The 5,545-nt window shown below is 70.2% G+C and overlaps 1 long non-coding RNA gene across 3 annotated transcripts; it reads right to left on the bottom strand.

The window, feature by feature from the left end:
- Positions 1 to 1,879: 1,879 nt before the first annotated feature.
- Positions 1,880 to 5,538, bottom strand: LOC119156499. 3 transcript variants are annotated; one of them, XR_005107159.1, is made up of 4 exons: positions 4,225 to 4,759; positions 3,713 to 3,864; positions 3,423 to 3,532; positions 1,880 to 2,818 (listed from the first exon to the last, which is right to left on the bottom strand). It is a non-coding gene; the product is annotated as an uncharacterized LOC119156499 (long non-coding RNA). The 3 variants fall into 3 exon arrangements; XR_005107158.1 differs by lacking the exon at positions 1,880 to 2,818 and adding an exon at positions 5,178 to 5,538 and having other exon boundaries at positions 3,365 to 3,532; positions 4,225 to 4,308; XR_005107157.1 differs by lacking the exon at positions 1,880 to 2,818 and having other exon boundaries at positions 3,365 to 3,532.
- Between the last annotated feature and the right edge of the window lie 7 nt (positions 5,539 to 5,545).

Raw genomic sequence — 5,545 nt, 5'->3', positions numbered from 1 at the left:
AGTCTGGGGGGAGCCCAGTGTGTTGGGGGGGGGTGTCCTGGGGGGGTCTCAGGGGGTCCTGGAGGGGGGCTGGTGTGTCAGGGGTTCCGGGGGAGTCCAAGGGGGCTCCTGGGGGGTTCCAGGGGGTGTTAAGGGGTTTTGGGGGCAGGGGTGGTCCCAAGGGCTTGTGGGGGGTCCTAGGGGTGTATGAGGGGTCCCAGGCAGTGCTGGGGAGTCCTGTGGGGGTCCCGGGGGGTCCTGGGGTCTCACCGTGCTCCCACAGCTGCTGCTGGTGCTCCTGCAGTGAGGCCAGGTCCCGAGAGAGCCCCATGTCTGGGGGGAGGGGGGATGTCAGTAGCGGGGGGGGGTCGGGGGGGGGTATCGGTGGGAGGGGGTGGGGGGGGCTGCTATAGGGTTTCAGCGGCGCGGGGGGGGGCGGAATCTGTGGGGGTGGGAGTTGGGGGGATGGGAGTTGGGGGGAGGTCGCTGGGGGGTCTGAAAGGTCATGGGGGTCCATGGAGGGCAGTGGGGGGTTTTGAGAGGGGTCACTGGGGGGGGTGTCAGTGGGGAGGCAGCAAAGGGTCAGTGGGGGGTCTGGGGTTGTTACTGGGGGGGTTCGTGGGCGTCAGGGGTGGTTACTGGGGGGGTCTCTGGGAGGTCAGGGGCGGTTACTGGGGGGGTCCCGGGGGGTCCGAGGTGGTTACTGGGGGGGTCTCTGGGGAGTTCCCTGGGGGTCAGGGGTGGGGCGATAGACTGGGGACTCCCTGGAGCCCCTATGGGTGCTTGGGGGGGGGTCACTCACCGAGCAGCAGCAGCACCAGCACCAGCCCAGCCCCCAGCAGGAAGCAGCCGCCTGCGACCCCCAGCGCCCCCCCCGAGCCCGAGGCTGCACGGAGGGGGTGTCACCGGGGGGCACCCCAGCACCCCGAGTCCTCCCCCAACCACCCCCAGAGCCGCCCCCCCCCCAGGGACCCCCCTTCCCCTTGGGATCCTCCCCAAACTCCCCGGGACTCCCACCCGCCCCCCTAGATCCCCACCCCCACTCTCGGGCCTGCACGGGAGGGGGGGGCGGGGGGGACAGGGTGGCACCTGGGGTCACTCGCGACCCCCCGGGGCCTCCCCCACCCCCCCAGGGACCCCCTTCCCTTGGGACCCCCAAACTCCCTCCCGCTGCCCTGCCCCATCCCCACGGCTGCACGGGGCGGGGGGGGGGAAGTCACCGGGGATGACCCCGGCATCCCCCCCTCCCCCAGGACCCCCCCCCAAACCCCCACGCCCCGGGACCCCCCGGCGGCACCTGCCCGTCCCCAGCCCATGAGCGCAGCGAGTATGGCCAGGCCCGGACCACGCCCCCCCACCACGCCCGGGCCACGCCCCGTAGCGGCTCAGGGGCCAGGCTCGTGCCGCAGTGTCCCCAGATGTCCCCGTGTCCCTCCCCAATGTCCCTCCAGTGCCCCGCCTTCCCCCCCCAATGTACCCCGTGCCCCCCCATATCCCCGTGTGCCCCCACCGTGTCCCCAGTGTCCGCCCCCCCATGTCCCCATCCCTCCCTCCTCCATGTCCCCGTGTCCCTCGGGCCTGCCCCTCCCCCTCCGTGTCCCCAGTGCCCCCCCATGTCCTCGTGTCCCCAGTGCCCCCCGTCCATGTCCCCGTGTCCCCAGTGCCCCCTCCCCCCCCCCCCGCCATGTCCCCATGGGGAAGTGAAAGGGGAAGTGGCCACGGGGCGGGGGGCACCACTCGACGACACGGGGCGGGGGGTGGGGGGGGGGGGCACGTGGCACGGGGGACACACACACGTGGGGCTGGGCATGACTTGGGGGGGGGGGGCAGGGGGGGTCACAAGGGGATGGTGGAGCGGGGACAAGAGGAGGGGACCCCAACAGCCTCCACCTGCCTTGGGCACACTGGGGACACAGGACAGAGCTCCCCCCCCCCAGCCCCCTCCCCATCTCCCAGTGCCCCCCCCCCCCCCCCAGTGACACACCACACTCCTCCTCAGCGCCTTTATTGGGGTCCTGGCCCCTCCCAGACCCCGGGGGGGGGGGGCGGGCAGGGGCAGCCCAGTGTCCTTGGGTGGTCACAGGGCTCCCATCAGTCCTGGGGGGGGTCCCTGGGGTGTGTGTGTGACCCCTCCGTTCACGGGGTCTGTAGGGGGGTGTTCTGCCACCCCAGGGGGGCCGGGGGGAAGGGTCCCATCACCCCAGGGGGTCCCGCTGCTCCAGGAGTCCCGGGGGGGTCCATCCCCCCTGGGGGGGTGTCCAGTCACCCCAGGGGGTCTGAGGGTGTGTGTCCCATTGCCCCAGGGGGTCTTGGGGGGTTCCTGTCACCCTGGGGAGTCTTGGGGGGTCCCATTGCTCCATGGCATCCGTGGAGGGGGGGGGTCCCATCACCCCAGGGGGTCATGGGGGGGGTCCTGTTGTTCCAGGGGGTCCAGTCACCCAAGGGGGTCCGGGGGGGGCAGTTCCATCATCCCAGGGGTCTGGGGGATGTCCCACCACCCCAGGGGGGTCCTGTCACCCTGGGGGGGGGTCCCATCACTCCAGGGGGTCCGTGGGAGGGGTCCCACCATCCTGGAGGATCCCAGGGGGGGTCCCATCACCCAAGGGTGTCCTGGGGGGGGGTGTCCCATCACTCCGGGGGGTCCCAGGGGCATCCCATCACCCCGTAGGATCCCGAGGGGGGTCCCATCACCCCCGGGGGGACCCCTAGCAGGGGGGGGGGCCGCTCGCAGACCCAGGGCAGGGTGCGCTCGCAGGGCAGGTCATGCCAGCGGCCGTGGGGCAGGAGGGCAGTACAGTTCTGCCCCCACCCCCCGTTGGGCTCCCCTGCACCCCAGGAGCTGTGGGGGATCAGAGGTCAGGGGAGGTCAAGGGGTCACGGGGGGACACAGGGGAGCTTGGAGGTCAAGGGGTCACTCAAGGGGAGCCTGGAGGTCAAGGGTCACAGAGGGATGCAGGGGAGCCTGGGGGTCAAGGGTCACGGGGGGACACAGGGGAGCCTGGGGACACATGGAGGGGTCGGGGGGGCCACCAGGGGATGGGGTGGGGGTCACAGGGGTCTCCAAGGGGTTATGGGCAGTTGGGGGAGTCAGGGGGTCAGCAGGGTCAGGGGAGGGGGGAGGCACAGCAGTCAAGTGACGGGGGGTGGGGGGGGGTGGTGGATGGACAGACAGGATACAGGGGTGTCAAGTAGGGTCAGAGAGGACATGGGGGGGCCTGGGGGTTACCGGGGGCCTGGGGGTTATGGGGAGCTGGGGAGTTATAGGGGGGTCCCGGGGGCGGTTATGGGGGTTGGGGAGTTATAGGGGGGTCCCAGGCGGGGGTTATGTGGGTTGGGGAGTTACGGGGGGGTCTCAGGGAGGTTACAGGGGTGGGTTATAGGGGGTTGGGTAGTTATGGGGGGTCCCGGGGGGTTTGGGGGGTGCTATGGGGCAGAGGAGTTACCTGAAGGTGGGGGGGCCCCTGCCCAGCAGGCGCTACTCCCCCTCCCGCTCCTGGTCGCTGAGGCCCAGCCAGTACCCGCGGGGCTGGGGGGCTGCGCGCAGCACGAACTCCTGGGGGGGGCATGAGCTTGGGGGGGGTGGCACCACGGGGGAAGGGTCCCAGCTATGGGGGGGCAGAGCTGGGGGGGGTGTCCCAGCACCTCCTGAGTACTCCCCCCATCCCTGCCTCAGTTTACCCCACCCCAGGGCTTGGACATATGGGGGTGGGTGGGGGGTGGGAGGAGGGTGTACCTGCTCCTCGGGGGTCTCGAGGACGAGGAGGTGCCCCCCCTGGGCGGTGCAGGAGCCTTCGGCCTCACCCCAGCGCTGGGGCCCCCCCGCGAAGAGGTAACAGCTACCCCTGAAGGCTGCCCACCCCCAGGGGCAGCGCTGGCACAGCCCCCCTGTGGGGCAGCTCTCAGGGGGGACAGGAATCTGGGGGGGGGGGGGTGTCAGGCGGCAGGGGGTTGGGGGGACACAGGTGCCCGGGGGGATACTGGGGAGTCTGGGAGGGACCCAGGTGTTTCAGGGGGGGAGGGGGGCCCCACAAGTGGGAAGGGCTCGGGGGGGGGGGGGGGGCATGGGGGCCCCAGGAATCCGGGGGGAGGGCGGGGGCAGGGGTCTGGTTGGGGGGCAGGGGGGACTCAGGTGCCCGGGGGGATACTGAGGAGTCTGGGAGGCTGTTTTTTGGGGGGAGGGGTGACCCCCAAGTCTGGGGGGGGCACGGGGGGTTGGGGGGGCTCGGGGGGGCCGGGGGGTCTCACCCAGGGTCTGGCGCAGGGCGGCCAAATCCTACTGGAGCTGGAGCTGCTGCAGCCGCACCTCGGCCAGGGCCCGATCCAGGCTCCCTGGGGGGCGGGGTGCTCAGCCCCCCCGTGGCGCTCAGCCCCCCAAAAGGGGCTGTGACCCCCCCCAAATGGGGCTCCCCCCCCCCAGCAATAGGGCACGGCCCACTGTAACTGCAGCTCCCCCCTCCCCCAAACTGGCTCAGATCCCCCAAAATGGGGCTCAGACCCCCAAATGGGGCTTCCCCCCCCCCCCAATGGGGTTTAGTTCCAGTTGCACAAGGGTCTTGCACAAGGGGCTCACACGGGGGGTCTTGCACAAGGGGCTCACACCTGGGTTTTGCACGGGTGGGGTCTCGCACAAGACCCTTGCATGAGGGTCTCACAAGGGGGGGGTCTCACATACGGGGTCTTGCACGAGGGTCTCACAAGGGGGGGTCTCTCACAAAGGTCTGGCACATGGGTCTCATGGGAGTTTCACATCGGGGGGTCTTGCACAAGGGTCTCTCACACAGGGGGTCTCACATGGGGGGGGTCTTGCACAAGGGCCTCACACATGGGTCTCACGGGGGGTCTTGCATACGGGTCTCACATGGGGTTTTGCATGAGGGTCTCGCACATGGGTCTCATGGGGTTTCACGCGGGGGGTCTTGCACAAGGGTCTCACATAGGGGGTTCTTGCACAACGGTCACACATGGGTCTCACACAGGGGGTTCTTGCACAACGGTCACACATGGGTCTCACACAGGGGTTTCACACGGGGGGGTCTTGCATGAGGGCCTCATACAGGGGTTCTCACACAGGGGTCTCATGGGGGTTTCACATGGGGGATCTTGTACAAGGGTCTCACATGGGGGGGTCCCACACGGGAAGGGTCTTGCACAGGGGCCTCACACGGCGGCCCTGCCCAGGGTCTCGCACCCCCACTCACGCGTGCCCAGGCCGACGCCGACGGTGCCAGCGGCCGCCAGGACCCCCAGGGCTACAGCCAGGCCCGGCAGCCACCACGTGGGGGGGAGCGCCTGACCCCCAGCCTCGGGGTGGGGGTGGGGGCTGGGGGGGCACCTGAGGAGTGGGGGCAGAGAGAGACCAGGATAAATACCCCTCTGTGGGGTAAATACCCCCCCCGGGTAAATACTTCCCTCCCGCAGGGCAACTAACCCCTCCCTGGGGCAAATAACCTCCCCAGGGGGCAAACAGAGCCTCCCTGGGGGCAAATCACCCCCTGTGGGGCAAATAAATCCTCCCTGGGGCAAACAGAGCCTCCCCAGGGCAAATACCCTCCCCCCCGGGGCAAAT

This window comes from Falco rusticolus, chromosome 13 (genome assembly GCF_015220075.1).
Source record: "Falco rusticolus isolate bFalRus1 chromosome 13, bFalRus1.pri, whole genome shotgun sequence".
Taxonomy (NCBI): Eukaryota; Metazoa; Chordata; class Aves; order Falconiformes; family Falconidae; genus Falco; species Falco rusticolus.
The sequence above is the reverse complement of the archived record's forward strand: the minus strand, read 5'-3'. Positions and strand labels throughout refer to the sequence as shown.